This window comes from Emys orbicularis, chromosome 15 (genome assembly GCF_028017835.1).
Source record: "Emys orbicularis isolate rEmyOrb1 chromosome 15, rEmyOrb1.hap1, whole genome shotgun sequence".
In the NCBI taxonomy this organism is placed as follows: domain Eukaryota; kingdom Metazoa; phylum Chordata; order Testudines; family Emydidae; genus Emys; species Emys orbicularis.
The window spans coordinates 4,362,835-4,379,187 of record NC_088697.1 but is presented as its reverse complement, the minus strand read 5'-3'; the positions used below and the strand labels follow the sequence as shown (position 1 = coordinate 4,379,187).

Here is a 16,353-nt window from a genome sequence, read left to right as displayed (position 1 = left end):
TAGTGGCTTCCTTTACCCAGCTGCCTTAGCTGTCCAGGAAGGCGCTCCTCCTTCTGCCACTGGCCTGTTCCTGAGATAACCCCAACCCCCGCATGATGGAGGGTGGTGAAATAAGCTGAGAAAACTCCCCAGCATCAGCCTGATAAACCTAGAGGAGTTAGGTGTGTCACCTTTTGGAGGCTTTTTGCTTGGCCTCCTCTGCACTTGGAGGTTGGCCTTCGGAGGCCGTCACTTCCTGCAGCCTCCTTTGCGTGACTTGCCAAAGGAGGAAGTAAGGCAGGAATGGGGCAAAAGAGGACAGTCAAGCTGAGGAAGGCAGGGAAGAAGCGATGCAGCTAAGAGGGGTTAGTAGAGCGCCACCATTCGTTCTGCTAAAGCCTGGGGAGGTGTGGTTGGCTGCCAGGAGGTAGAATCCTGTGCCTGCCTCTTGGCTTCCCAGGGATGGCTACTTGCAGTCCAGGAGAAGAGGGGTTCTGGGTGGAAGGAAAACAAGCAAAGCTGAGTCTGAGTGGGTGTGCGCCAGCACTCCTTTCTGGCCAAGCTGGGTGTGTGGTGATGGTCTTGAGAGCCTTCCTGCCACCTGTGAGGCAGCGAGAATGGCTACTCCTTTGTGGCCAACCCAGGGGCATGATTGATGGCTTTGGAGGCAGGGGTTGGGCTGGCTGTGAGCTACTGGGATCCAGGAAGCCCCAGCCTGCCCCTCCGGGGGCCATGTCTTCTCTCCTGCCTTGGGGAGCCAAGCTTTAAGGCTGCCCAGCATGTGTTGCAGCTCAAGCATTAAGCCTTCCTGTGTGGCCTGTACTGGAGATGACCCTGATCCCCTGTGGGGTACTGTTGGGGGGAAATCCTTACTGTAAAAAATTCTGGCCACCAGATCAACAACTTGCATCCAATGGGGGCAAGCTGGAGGCCTGGTGACTTAGTCCGTGGGGCTAGCAGGTCAAGCCAAGTCCCTGCATGTGGGGTAGGCGGCCGCAGAGTTTCGCCTTTCCCACTCCCTGCACTCCTGCAGCCTAAAATCCCTGTCAGCCAATAAGATGAGCTGGGAACCTAGCGAGAGGGGGTAAAGGAGTGGCCCGAGCCCCCTCTGGCACTGCCCCCGCCCCAGGCAGCCCACGGAGACCCGCTGCCCCCCTAAGCGACATGTGGAGACGTGCCAGCAGTGCTAAGGCAGCTCCCTGCCCCCTCTGCCCCCTCCCTCCATGCCGCACCACTCCTGGAAGTGGCCTGCGGGAGGAGGGCATCTCCACGTGCTGCCCCCGCCCTGAGTGCAAACTCCACAGCGGGCCCCCACCGATCCCCCCATCTAGGAGCCACTGCTGGAGCAGAGCTTGTGCTGGGCACTTTGGGAGGCACACTGCCTCAGGTAAGCACCACCCCCCTGACCTCCTCCCACACCCCAACCTCCTGCCCCAGTGCAGAGGCTCTCTGTGTCTTCAACAAGCACTTACAAGTGTTGGCCAAGAACTTCTTTTCTATTTATGAGAAAGAAATACAAAAAAGGGAGCCCAACAGACAAGGTTCATTCAGCAAGGACAAACTGGCAGGCCAAGCCAGGATCTCTCAGTTACTAGGAAGGCTCTTCAGCCAGCTCTTCCCAAAGGCCAGTCTCTAGAGGCTTTTGTGACATGATGTACCTCAAAATAGCCCCCTGTAGCCTCCATATTCATCATTCGTATATGGTTGTGATATTTCATACAAAGCATTCCATGTAAGTTATCATATGAAAAGTCATGATCTGCTGAAATCCGTCATTCTGTCCAAATATGTATAGCATTAGGGTGTATGAAGTTATTATGCATTCTGCTGTATGGTTGTTACTGCAATATGCTATTAGTTTGCTAGTGACACACAAAGGACCCCTGCTGAGGAGGGTGTTCAACAACCATGAGTCAGCAGAGAAGTTGTAATTAAGGGATTTGCAATTCAATGACAGATGCCCAAACACAACACTATGGGGACTGCTCAAGTCTATGACTCAGTTACACAAGACCACAGCAGGAGGATTCCCCAACCTAGTGACTCAGCAAAGCCCCCCAGACATGTCTGGGTAAGTGTCTTCTAGACACTTGAACTAAGAATATAAAATAGGAGACTGTGGCATCATGTTTTTGCCTTTCTCCTCCTGCACCTACACTGGAAGCAGCAGGAATCCCGAGAAAATGAAGGTCATCTGAGGACAGTAATCCAGGTTTCAGGGGGAATTCTATGTATTAAGGAGGGTAACATCCAGTGGGGTGAGAAAATTGCTTGACCTAACTACTGCCTAGTGTAATAAGGTGTAAAGTTTAGATTGTGCATTTATCTTTTATTTCTATGGTAACTTACTCTGATCTTTTATGGCTACCACTTATAATCCTTAAAAATCCATCTTTCTGTAGTTAATAAATCTATTTTATGCTGTACTTAAACTAGTGTATTTTGCTTGAAGTTCTTGGGAAATCTCAGCTCCATTACAAGGCTGGTTCATGTACTATTCACAACGAGGGAGGGGTGGACTCTGCATAATAAACTCACACTGGTCAGGCTTCTGACTAGGGCAAGATGGTATAATCCAGGGGGGCAAGGCTGCAGAGCTGGGGGGAATTGGCGGGAGGCTCTCTATCATTAGTTTTATGAGTGGCTGGGAGAAGCATTCATGTAACTCAGTAGGATGTGTCCCTACCTGTGGATGTCTGTGTAAGTGCTATATGTGCCAGAGATTCTCAGCTTGTCACAACATCACAGTGTGAGAGGGAGTCCAGGCGGTGGGACAAAGGGCTCAGGGGTCCCACTGTTCAGGTTGCATCCCGTAGATCCCATCACAGACTTTCAACAACCACAGCGGATGTTCACTGAGACAGAGAGAGAGAGATGCCAAAATAGTGATCTCCAGTGCCTGCAGACATCAAACTGTGAGGAATTCTGTGCACAGAGAGGACCCTGCTAGTGGAAAATGCCTTTGGAAAAGACCCTTCTGTCAGCAGCTGTGGTCATACAGTGCTTAGTGCGCTGCGTTGTAGCCTCATAGAATATAAGGGTTGGAAGGGACCTCAGGAGGTCATCTAGTCCAACCCCCTGCTCAAAGCAGGACCAACCCCAACTAAATCATCCCAGCCAGGGCTTCCTCAAGCCTGACCTTAAAAACCTCTAAGGAACCCATTCCAGTGCTTCACCACCCTCCTAGTGAAAAAGTTTTTCCTAATTTCAACCTAACCCTCCCCCACTGCAACTTGAGACCATTACTCCTTGTTCTGTCATCTGCTACCACTAAGAACAGTCTAGATCCATCCTCTTTGGAACCCCCTTTCAGGGAGTTGAAAGCAGCTATTAAATCCCTCCTCATTCTTCTCTTCTGCAGACTAAACAATCCCAGTTCCCTCAGCCTCTCCTCATAAGTCATGTGCTCCAGACCCCTAATCATTTTTGTTGCCCTCCGCTGGACTCTTTCCAATTTTTCCACATCCTTCTTGTAGTGTGGGGCCCAAAACTGGACACAGTATTCCAGATGAGGCCTCACCAATGTCGAATAGAGGGGAATGATCACGTCCCTCAATCTGCTGGCAATGCCCCTACTTATACAGCCCAAAATGCTGTTAGCCTTCTTGGCAACAAGGGCACACTGCTGACTCATATCCAGCTTCTCATCCACTGTCATCCCTAGGTCCTTTTCTGCAGAACTGCTGCCTAGCCAGTCGGTCCCTAGTCTGTAGCGGTGCATGGGATTCTTCCATCCTAAGTGCAGTACTCTGCACTTGTCCTTGCTGAACCTCATCAGGTTTCTTTTGGCCCAATCCTCTAATTTGTCTAGGTCCCTCTGTGTCCTATCCCTACTCTCCAGCGTATCTACCACTCCTCCCACTTTAGTGTCATCTGCAAACTTGCTGAGGGTGCAGTCCATGCCATCCTCCAGATCATTAATGAAGATATTGAACAAAACCGGCCCCAGGACTGACCCTTGGGGCACTCCACTTGATACCAGCTGCCAACTAGACATGGAGCTATTGATCACTACCCATTGAGCCCACCGATCTAGCCAGCTTTCTATCCACCTTATAGTCCATTCATCCAGCCCATAGTTCTTTAACTTGCTGGCAAGAATACTGTGGGAGACCGTATCAAAAGCTTTGCTAAAGTCAAGGAATAATACATCCACTGCTTTCCCCTCATCCACAGACCCAGTTATCTCCTCATAGAAGGCAATTAGGTTAGTCAGGCATGACTTGCCCTTGGTGAATCCATGCTGACTGTTTCTGATCACTTTCCTCTCCTCTAAGTGCTTCAGAATTGATTCCTTGAGGACCTGCTCCATGATTTTTCCAGGGACTGAGGTGAGGCTGGCCTATAGTTTCCCAGATCCTCCTTCTTCCCTTTTTTAAAGATGGGCACTACATTAGCCTTTTTCCAGTCATCCAGGACCTCCCCTGATCGCCATGAGTTTTCAAAGATAATGGCCAATGGCTCTGCATCCGCCAACTCCTTTAGCACCCTTGGATGTAGCGCATCCTGCCCAATGGATTTGTGCTCATCCAGCTTTTCTAAATAGTCCCGAACCACTTCTTGCTCCACAGAGGGCTGGTCACCTCCTCCCCATGCTCTGCTGCCCAGTGCAGTAGTCTGCAAGCTGACCTTGTTTGTGAAGACAGAGGCAAAAAAAGCATTGAGGACATTAGCTTTTTCCACATCCTCTGTCGCAAGAGCCATGGATGCAAGTTGAGTTACGGTGACCTTTTCCTTGTCTCCACCTTTCTTAGGTGCCTCGTTCCGACACTTGTCAGAAAAAATGACCGGTTTCTTTTGCAAGCATTTGCATTGCTAGGCAAAGGCAGTCTTCTCTGTTTCCTCAAAAGATTGACCAAAAGGTGGGAAGAGCAGACACATTTGGAAAGGCACCACTGGATGCTGCATCCCTAACTCCACTTTACGTGGCAGGTTCCTTGGCCAGCTTAGCCACAGTGCCACTCTCTGGGACTTTTCTCCCAATTGGTCCATTTTTCATTAATGACAATCAAAAGGAAGGTGACAGAAGAGTATTGCCTATAAGGATCTCTGTGCATAGACATCCCCAGCGAATCACAAGGATGTGTGGCACAGGCTCTTGTGTTGCAGCAATTGCAGTCAAAGCAGCCGCCTGGCCAATGCCAGTCACAGCAGCGTTTTCATCAACTCCAGGCTTGTGATTTGATTCTTTTCAACGCTTCTCTCTAAAGAAGCCTTTTCCTTAGCAAGCAATTACTTGGATTGCCAAGGGAGGTCTCTTCTGTTTCCTAGAAAGGCATAGGAAAATGTGAGCGGAGGAGACCAAAAGCCATAAGGAGACCAAGGCACCACTGGGAGTTGAACCCAGTATCTCCTGTTTACTAGACAAGTGCTTTAGCCAGCTAAGCCATAGTGCCTGCCTCAAGAAACTGCTTTCAACTGTTCCACTTGATGGTCCAGGACAATGCCTGCAAATTCCAAAGTACAGACATTCCCCATTTCCCTCAAGGCTTGCAGACCTTGAGGTGTCTGGCTCTGTGTGCACAGAAAACCATAGCTGAGTTGACAGAGGGCTTCTAACATGTGCTTCTCCCACCAGTCACTGTGATCGTATAGTGGTTAGTGCTCTGCATTTCAGTTGCAGTAACCTCGGCTCAATTCTGAGTCATGGTAACCTTTCCATCAGCTCCAGACTTCTGATTTGCCACTTTCCAAGTGTGGTGGGGTGGCTGCCCCACACAGGCAGGAGAAAGGATAAGGCAGCCTTGAAGAGGCTGTGCAGAACCCAGCCAATCAGGAAAGGACTTATTGGGAGAACCGATCAGGAGAAGGCTTGCTGGAGTAGCCCATATAATTCCCAGGATGGCCAGCAGGAGGTGCCGCAGTGGTGAGACATGCTCCATTACACCAAGACTTAGCTGCAAGGAAAGCTCTCTCTGTCTAGAACAAGCACTTAGAAGGATTGTGCTGACAGGTCTTTTCTTTTTATGAAAAGAGATACAAAAAAGGAGCCAACAGAGACATTAGGTTCAGTAAGGAAGAACTGGCAGGCCAAGCCAGGATCTCCTGGTTAGTAGGAAGGCTTTTCAGCCAGCTGTTTCCAAAGATCATTGTCTAGCGGCCTATTAACAGCCACTGCAGATGTTCACCACAAAAGAGACAAAGAGAAGCCAAAATAAAGTTCTCCACTGCCTGCAGACATCAAGCTACCAGGAGTTCTGTGCATAGAGAGGCCTCTGCTGGTGGAAAGACGCTTTGGTAGAGACTCTTCTGACACCAGCCGTGGTCATATAGTGCTTAGCACTTTGTGTTGTGGCTTCAACATCCACAGATGCAAGTTCAGTTATGGGGATATTTTTCTTGTCTCCACATTTGTCTAGTGTCTCCTTTCAACACTTGTCACCAAAAAGACCTGTTTCTTTTGCAAGCAATATATAGCTAGGCAAAGGCAGTCTTCTCCATTTCCTGAAAAGATCAACCAAGCTGTGGGGAGAGGAGACGCATTCAGCCAGGGACCAGTGGGTACTGGATCCTGAATTGCCTCTTTACTCAGCAGGGGGCTCTGTTTGGGGGCTTTCCCTTCACTCCCTCCCCTGGTTCTTGTCACGCAGGCAGAAATCAAGAGACCAGAAATCCGAAGTGCAGGCAACGGGATGTTTATTGGGGTTAGTTTCAAGCAAGCATATCCATAGTTCCACATGCCAGCAGAGTCTGTTTTCCAGTGTTCTGTTCACAGCTCTGACACCGCAGAGCCTTTAGCCATGTCCCCTTTCCCCCTCCTCTTTCTTAGCAGCCCCAAATATACCTGCAGTGCATGCCGGTAGTCATGAGTCTAGGGGCTCAGTGCCACCTCTTTTGTATCCCATGGGAGGGGTAAGAAGTGAGATTGTGTACTGGTCAAGGCCAGGCTTTTCTTTGGCTTTTAGTGTGTCTTATTCCTCCCCCCATCCCCGTCCTTGCCCCTCCCAACTGGTTGCTTTACCTTGGTTTGAGAGAGGAGCCAGGCAGCCTTTCAGTGTATGCTCGTATATTACACTCCCATCATACCTAGTAACACTTTAGCTCTATCCCTTAACTTTTCCATTATACTAACAAGCCCATCTGGCTGGGCAGAAGCAACATACAGTGTCTTTGTTCTTTGTTCACACATATTAGTACGGATATAAGAGCAGGGGTTGGCAACTTATGGCATGCGTGCCAAAGGTGGCATGCAAGCCGATTTTTGATGGCATGCGGGGCGGGCTGAGCCACTCAGCCTGCCGCCACTCTGGGGGTTCCCGCTGCTGGCCCCTTGCCAGCCGGGGTCCCGCCGCCGATCCCACTCAGCACCCGCTGCTAGCCTGGGGGAAGGAACCCCAGGCTGGCAGCGGGCTGACACCCCAGCTGGCAGGAGCCAGCAGCCAAAACCCCAGAGCGGCGACAGGCTGAGCTGCTCAGCCCGTCGCTGCTCTGGGGTTCCTGCTGCTGGCCCCTTGTCAGCCAGGGTCCCACTCAGCACCCACTGCTGGCCTGGGGGAAGGAACCCCTGGCTGGCAGGAGCCGGCGGCTGAAACCCCAGAGGGGGGCTGGCGGAGACGCTCAGCCCACCCCTGAAACCCCAGAGCTAGGTGGGCTGACCTGCTCAGCCCGCTGCCGCTCTGGGGTTCTGGCTGCTGGCCCCTTGCCAGTCGGGGTCCCCACTGCAGCCCCATTCACTTGCTTCAGGTTGGAGTTCCAGCGCAGGCCCCCTGTCAGACAGGGTCCAGGCTTCCAGCCCTGCTCAGCCCTACCAGCCACCAGCTCCACTCACCTCAGTTGCCAATCTGGGGTTCCAGCCGCTGACCTCCTGCCAGCCGGTTATCAACTGATAACTCAGAAGCCTGTGTGCAGCTTAAAGTATCCAAATACGTGCCAGACATTGGAAAACTCAGCAAGGAAAAGAAAGGGCAAGGATCACACTAAACTAATACGTTCTGCATTTTAATGTAATTTTAAATAAAGCTTCTGAAACATTTTGAAAACCTCATTTACTTTACATATAACAGTAGTTTGGTTATATATTATAGACTTATAGAGAGACCTTCTAAAAAACGTTAAAATGTATTACCGGCACGCGAAGCCTTAAATTAGAATGTATACATGAAGACTCGGCACACCACTGCTGAAAGGCTGCCGACCCCTAGTATAAGAGTATCAAAAATCAAACACAAAATTCTATCTTGGGCTAACAAACAGGCCTATATACTAACAGGGTCTTGGCCAGATTAGCCACATTGCCGCTCTTTGGGACTTTTCTTCTAACTTCTCCATTTTTCATCTATTTAAAGGATGAAACAATTAAAGGAAGGTGAAAGGAGAGTAACTCCATTTCCTGCAAAACCTTCAGAGATTACAGGGTCTCTGTGTGCAGACATCCCCAGCGAATCACAAGGACATGCGGCACAGGCTTTTGTGCTGCAGCAATTGCAGTCCAAGCAACCGCCTTGCCAATGCCATTCACAGCAGCCTTTTCATCAACTCCAGGCTCGTGGTTTGATTTTTTTCCAATGCTCCTCTGGAAAGAAGCCTTTCCCTTAACAATGTATTAATTAGATTACTGATGGAGGTCTCATGCGTTTTCTAGAAAGATATAGTAAAATGTGAGCAGAGGTGGTCATAGAATGATAGAATCATAGGGTTAGAAGGGACCACAAAAGTCATCCAGTCTAACCTCCTCTTCTCGGCCTGAAGTTGTTTAACATCTTCATTAATTACCTGGATGTAGGAATAGAGAGAACACTGATCAAATTTGCAGACAACTTTGCCTACTATTTCTCTGAGTTGGTTGAAATCCATCTGTCTGAAATCCAGTGCTCTTGTTTTGCTGTTCTCATGTCCTCCTTTCCACAGGATCTTGAATTCTATCAGATCATGATCACTTCTCTCCCAAGTTCCCCACCACCCTCACATTCCCAACTAATTTATCCCGTTAGTCAAAACCAGATCCAAAATGGATAACCCCCTGGTTGTTTCCTCAACTTTATGAATCAGAAAGTTGTCCTCTATGCATGCTAAGAATTTTCAGGCCATATTACATTTTGTTGTAATAATCTTCCAACAGATATGTATCCCAGTATATTCCGATATTCTTGTCCCACATACTCATAAAAACTTTGCAGTGTTTCCACACAAACAGTGAATATATGAAAATATCCAAAATTGTTAATTAGAATGCTCTCAGTGTCTACCAGGATAGTATCCCCTGTAATTCAGTATATTTGTGCACGATGTGAGCAGGACATCCAAGGCCTATCGCTTCCTTTTTTAAGCTCAACTTTACTTTGGTGTGCAAATGTTTTCTTCCATGTCTGTGTCGACCACCAAAATTTGTCTTTGTATTATCTGCTTCCATACTTATTCAGAACATTTATTATCTCAGCTGCAATAAGTTCTGATGTTTCTTCTTTAAGTTTGACAAAATCCACAGGTTTAGTTTGCAAAGACAAACTGCCTTCATAAGCCTTGAAATTGCGGTTCAAGAGAGGAAGCAATTTCACATATCTGTGATTCAATGCACTGACAGTGACATACATTCAGTATTTTTCAGGTTGTCAATTAGTTCATCATTGCCCATGGAGCAAAAGCATTTGCAACTATTCCTTCACACTTTGTCTGTGCACATCAGCATGAGCACTAAAGGCATTTACTATTCATTTCTGCTTTGTAGTCCCTCTGTCTATACCAAAAGCTTGATCTGAAGTCTTGATATGAGTGTTCTTCTCATTTGACACTAAGGGTATGTCTACACTATGAAATTAGGTTGAATTTATAGAAGTCGGTTTTTTAGAAATCATTTTTATACAGCCGATTGTGTGTGTCCCCACAGAAAATGCTCTAAGTGCATTAAGTCGGCGGACTGCATCCACAGTACCGAGGCTAGCATCGACTTCCGGAGTGTTGCACTGTGGGTAGCTATCCCACAGTTCCCGCAGTCTCCGCCGCCCATTGGAATTCTGGGTTGAGATCCCAATGCCTGATGGGGCAAAAACAGTGTCGCGGGTGATTCTGGGTATGTCGTCAGGCCCCCCCTCCATGAAAGCAACAGCAGACAATTGTTTCATGCCTTTTTTTCCTGGGTTACCTGTGCATACCACGGCAAGCATGGAGCCCGCTCAGCTCACCGTCACTGTACGTCTTCTGGGTGCTGGAAGACGTGGGACTGCATTGCTACACAGCAGCAGCTCATTGCTTTTTGGCAGCAGACGGTGCATTACGATTGGTAGCCATCGTCGTCGTATTCCTGGGTGCTCTTTTAGCCGACCTCGGTGAGGTCGGTCAGGGGCACCTGGGCAGACATGGGAGTGACTCAGCCAGGTCATTCCCATCTTCTGCCGATCACCCAGGAGATGACGATGGCTAGCAGTCCAACTGCACCATCTTCTGGTGAGCAGCCAGGAGATGATGATGGCTAGCAATCGTAATCAGGGCCGGCACTTCCACTAGGTGAGCCTAGGTGGTCGCCAAGGGAGGCAGGATTTGGGGGGCGGCATTTTGCCACCTCGGCGGAAATTCGGTGGCGGGGGGTTCTTCCGCTCCGGGTCTTTGGCGGAAATTCGGCGGCAGGTTCTTCACTCGCTCCGGGACCCGCCGCCGAAGTGTCCCGAAGACGTGGAGCAGAAGGAACCCCGCCACTGAATGCTCAGAGGAGGAGCGCTGCCGCCTAGGGCGGCAAAAACCCTGATGCCGCTCCTGATCGTAATGCAGCATCTTCTGCCGAGCACCCAGGAGATGATGATGGCTAGCAGTCTTACTGCACCGTCTGCTGCCAGCCTAAGATGTAAAAGATAGATGGAGTGGATCAAAACAAGAAATAGACCTGATTTGTTTTGTATTCATTTGCTTCCTCCCTCCCTCCGTGAAATCAACGGCCTGCTAAACGCAGGGTTTTGAGTTCAATCCTTGAGGGGGCCATTCTGTGTGACAGTTGTGTGTGTTTCTCCTTGATGCAAAGCCACCCCCTTTGTTGATTTTAATTCCCTGTAAGCCATGTCGTCAGTCGCCCCTCCCTCCAGCAGAGCAATGGCAGACAATCATTTCACGCCTTTTTTCAGCCCAGACGCCATAGCACTGGGATCATGGAGCCTGCTCAGATCACTGCAGCAATTATGAGCACTTTCAACACCACGCGCATTATCCTGGAGTATATGCAGAACCAGAACCTGCCAAAGCAAAACCAGGCGAGGAGGCGACGGCAGCGCGGTGATGAGAGCGATGAGGACATAGACATGGACATATACTTCTCACAAAGTACGGGCCCTAGCAATGTGCACATCATGGTGTTAATGGGGCAGGTTCATGCCGTGGAATGCCGATTCTGGGCCTAGGAAACAAGCACAGACTGGTGGGACCGCATAGAGTTGCAGGTCTGGGATGATTCCCAGTGGCTGTGAAACTTTCACATGCGTAAGGAACTTTGTGACTTGCTTTCCCCTGCCCTGAAGCACCAGAATACCAAGATGAGAGCAGCCCTCACAGTTGAGAAGCGAGTGGCGATAGCCCTGTGGAAGCTTGCAATGCCAGACAGCTACCGGTCAGTCAGGAATCAATTTGGAGTGGGCAAATCTACTGTGGGGGCTGCTGTGATCCAAGTAGCCAACGCAATCAGAGCTGCTGCTATCAAGGGTAGTGACTCTGGGAAATGTGCAGGTCATAGTGGATGGCTTTGCTGCAATGGGATTCCCAAACTGTGGTGGGGCAATAGATGGAACCCATATCCCTATCTTGGCACCAGAGCACCAAGCCAGCGAGTACATAAACAGAAAGGGGTACTTTTCAATGCTGCTGCAAGCACCGGTGGATCACAAGGGACATTTCACCAACATCAACGTGGGATGGCCGGGAAAGGTACATGACGCTCGCATCTTCAGGAACTCTGGTCTGTTTCAAAAGCTGCAGGAAGGGACTTTCTTCCCAGAACAGAAAATAACCATTGGGGATGTTGAAATGCCTATAGTTATCCTTGGGGACCCAGCCTACCCCTCAATGCCATGGCTCACGAAGGCATACACAGGCAGCCTGGACAGTAGTCAGGAGCTGTTCAACTATAGGCCGAGCAAGTGCAGAATGGTGGTAGAATGTGCATTTGGACAGTTAAAAGCACGCTGGCACAGTTTACTGACTCGGATAGACCTCAGCGAAACCAATATTCCCATTGTTATTACTGCTTGCTGTGTGCTCCACAATATCTGTGAGAGTAAGGGGGAGATGTTTATGGTGGGGTGGGAGGTTGAGGCAAATCGTCTGGCTGCTGATTACACGCAGCCAGACACCAGGGCGGTTAGAAGAGTACAGGAGGGCACGGTGCGCATCAGAGAAGCTTTGAAAACCAGTTTCGTGACTGGCCAGGCTACGGTGTGACAGTTCTGTTTGTTTCTCCTTGATGAACCTCCCCCACCCATTACAGGGAGTGGTTCACTCTACTTCCCTGTAAGCTAGCCACCCTCCCCTCCCCCCTTCGATCACCGCTTGCAGAGGCAATAAAGACACTGTTGCTTCACATTCATGCATTCTTTATTAATTCATCACACAAATAGGGGGATAACTGCCAAGGTAGCCCGGGAGGGGTAGGGGAGGAGGGAAGGACAAGAATCATAGAATATCAGGGTTGGAAGGGACCTCAGGAGGTCATCTAGTCCAACCCCCTGCTCAAAGCAGGACCAATTCCCAACTAAATCATCCCAGCCAGGGCTTTGTCAAGCCGGGCCTTAAAAACCTCCAAAGAAGGAGACTCCACCACCTCCCTAGGTAACACATTCCAGTGCTTCACCACCCTCCTAGTGAAAAAGTTTTTCCTAATATCCATCCTAGACCTCCCCCACTGCAACTTGAGACCATTGCTCCTTGTTCTGTCATCTGCCACCACTGAGAACAGCCAAGCTCCATCCTCTTTGGAACCCCCCCTCAGGTAGTTGAAAGCAGCTATCAAATCCCCCCCTCATTCTTCTCTTCTGGAGACTAAACAATCCCAGTTCCCTCAGCCTCTCCTCATAAGTCATGTGCTCCAGACCCCTAATCATTTTTGTTGCCCTCCGCTGGACTCTTTCCAATTTTTCCACATCCTTCTTGTAGTGTGGGGCCCAAAACTGGACACAGTATTCCAGATGAGGCCTCACCAATGTTGAATAAAGGGGAACGATCACGTTCCTCGATCTGCTGGCAATGCCCCTACTTATACAGCCCAAAATGCTGTTAGCCTTCTTGGCAACAAGAGCACACTGTTGACTCATATCCAGCTTCTCATCCACTGTGACCCCTAGGTCCTTTTCTGCAGAACTGCTACCCAGCCATTCGGTCCCTAGTGTGTAACAGTGCATGGGATTCTTCCGTCCTAAGTGCAGGACTCTGCACTTGTCCCTGTTGAACCTCATCAGGTTTTTTTTGGCCCAATCCTCTAATTTGTCTAGGTCCCTCTGTATCCGATCCCTACCCTCTAGTGTATCTACCATGCCTCCCAGTTTAGTGTCATCTGCAAACTTGCTGAGAGTGCAGTCCACACCATCCTCCAGATCATTAATAAAGATATTAAACAAAACCGGCCCCAGGACCGACCCTTGGGGCACTCCGCTTGAAACCGGCTGCCAACTAGACATGGAGCCATTGATCACTACCTGTTGAGCCCGACGATCTAGCCAGCTTTCTATCCACCTTACAGTCCATTCATCCAGCCCATACTTCTTTAACTTGGCGGCAAGAATACTGTGGGAGACCATATCAAAAGCTTTGCTAAAGTCAAGGAATAACACATCCACTGCTTTCCCCTCATCCACAGAGCCAGTTATCTCATCATAGAAGGCAATTAGGTTAGTCAGGCATGACTTGCCCTTGGTGAATCCATGCTGACTGTTCCTGATCACTTTCCTCTCCTCTAAGTGTTTCATAATTGATTCCTTGAGGACCTGCTCCATGATTTTTCCAGGGACTGAGGTGAGGCTGACTGGCCTGTAGTTCCCCGGATCCTCCTTCTTCCCTTTTTTAAAGATGGGCACTACATTAGCCTTTTTCCAGTCATCCGGGACCTTGAGTTTTCAAAAATAATGGCTAATGGCTCTGCAATCTCATCCGCCAACTCCTTTAGCACCCTCGGATGCAGCGCATCCGGCCCCATGGATTTGTGCACGTCCAGTTTTTCTAAATAGTCCCGAACCACTTATTTCTCCACAAAGGGCTGGTCACCTTCTCCCCATACTGTGCTGCTCAGTGCAGTAGTCTGGGAGCTGACCTTGTTCGTGAAGACAGAGGGAAAAAAATCATTGAGTACATTAGCTTTTTCCACATCCTCGGTCACTAGGTTGCCTCCCTCATTCAGTAAGGGGCCCACACATTCCTTGACTTTCTTCTTGTTGCTAACATACCTGAAGAAACCCTTCTTGTTACTCTTAACATCTCTTGCTAGCTGCAACTCCAAGTGTGATTTGGCCTTCCTGATTTCACTCCTGCATGCCTGAGCAATATTTTTATACTCCTCCCTGGTCATTTGTCCAATCTTCCACTTCTTGTAAGCTTCTTTTTTGCGTTTAAGATCAGCAAGGATTTCACTGTTTAGCCAAGCTGGTCGCCTGCCATATTTACTATTTTTTCTACACATCGGGATGGTTTGTTCCTGCAACCGCAATAAGGATTCTTTAAAATACAGCCAGCTCTCCTGGACCCCTTTGCCCTTCATGTTATTCTCCCAGGGGATCTTGCTCATCTGTTCCCTGAGGGAGTCAAAGTCCGCTTTTCTGAAGTCCAGGGTCCATATTCTGCTGCTCTCCTTTCTTCCTTGTGTCAGGATCCTGAACTCGACCATCTCATGGTCACTGCCTCCCAGGTTCCCATCCACTTTTGCTTCCCCTACTAATTCTTCCCTGTTTGTGAGCAGCAGGTCAAGAAAAGCTCTGCCCCTAGTTGGTTCCTCCAGCACTTGCACCAGGAAATTGTCCCCTACACTTTCCAAAAACTTCCTGGATTGTCTGTGCACCGCTGTATTGCTCTCCCAGCAGATATCAGGGTGATTAAAGTCTCCCATGAGAACCAGGGCCTGCGATCTAGCAACTTCTGCTAGTTGCCAGAAGAAAGCCTCGTCCACCTCATTCCCCTGGTCTGGTGGTCTATAGCAGACTCCCACCACGACATCACCCTTGTTGCTCACACTTCTAAACTTAATCCAGAGACTCTCAGGTTTTTCTGCAGTTTCATACCGGAGCTCTGAGCAGTCATACTCCTCTCTTACATAAAACGCAACTCCCCCACCTTTTCTGCCCTGCCTGTCCTTCCTGAACAGTTTATATCCATCCATGACAGTACTCCAGTCATGTGAGTTATCCCACCAAGTCTCTGTTATTCCAATCGCATCATAGTTCCTTGACTGTGCCAGGACTTCCAGTTCTCCCTGCTTGTTTCCCAGGCTTCTTGCATTTGTGTATAGGCACTTAAGATAACTCATCGATCGTCCCTCTTTCTCAGTATGAGACAGGAGTCCTCCCCTCTTGCTCTCTCCTGCTTGTGCTTCCTCCCAGGATCCCATTTCCCCACTTACCTCAGGGCTTTGGTCTCCTTCCCCCGGTGAACCTAGTTTAAAGCCCTCCTCACTAGGTTAGCCAGCCTGCTGGCGAAGATGCTCTTCCCTCTCTTCGTTAGGTGGAGCCCGTCTCTGCCTAGCACTCCTCCTCCTTGGAACACCATCACAAGGCCACACTGCACTTTAAAACTTAAAAACTTTAAAACTTATTGAAGGCCAGCCTTCTGTTGCTTGGGCAATTCTCTGGGGTGGAGTGGCTGGGTGGTCGAAGCCCCCCCCCACCGCATTCTTGGGCGTCTGGGTGAGGAGGCTATGGAACTTGGGGAGGAGGGCTGTTAGTTACACAGGGGCTGTAGCGGCGGTCTGTGCTCCTGCTGCCTTTCCTGCAGCTCAACCATACGCTGGAGCATATGAGTTTGATGCTCCAGCAGCCTGAGCATTTACTCTTACCTTCTGTCAGCAAGCTGACGCCACCTATCATCTTCAGCCCGCCACTTACTCTCTTCAGCCTGCCACCTCTCCTCGCGTTCATATTGTGCTTTCCTGCACTCTGACACTGTCTGCCTCCATGCATTCCGCTGTGCTTTGTCAGTGTGGGAGGACAGCAGGAGCTCAGAGAACATTTCATCCCGAGTGCATTTTTTTCGCCTTCTAATCTTCGCTAGCCTCTGCAAAGGGGAAACATTTGCAGCTGGTGGAGGAAAAGAGAGAGTGGTAGTTAAAAAGACGCATTTTAGAGAACAGTGGGTACACTCTTTCATGTTAAACCTTGCTGTTCACATTACATAACACATGTGCTTTCGTTACAAGGTTGCATTTTGCCTCTTATATTGAGGGCCTGCCAGTTTGGTGTGAGAGATCACTCACGCAGTGCCAAG

At 49.4% G+C, this 16,353-nt stretch overlaps 1 non-coding gene across 1 annotated transcript; it reads right to left on the bottom strand.

Annotated features, from left to right (window-relative positions):
- Window positions 1–5,301: 5,301 nt before the first annotated feature.
- TRNAT-AGU (transfer RNA threonine (anticodon AGU)) lies at window positions 5,302–5,375 on the bottom strand. The gene has a single exon. It is a non-coding gene; the product is annotated as a tRNA-Thr (tRNA).
- Window positions 5,376–16,353: the final 10,978 nt, after the last annotated feature.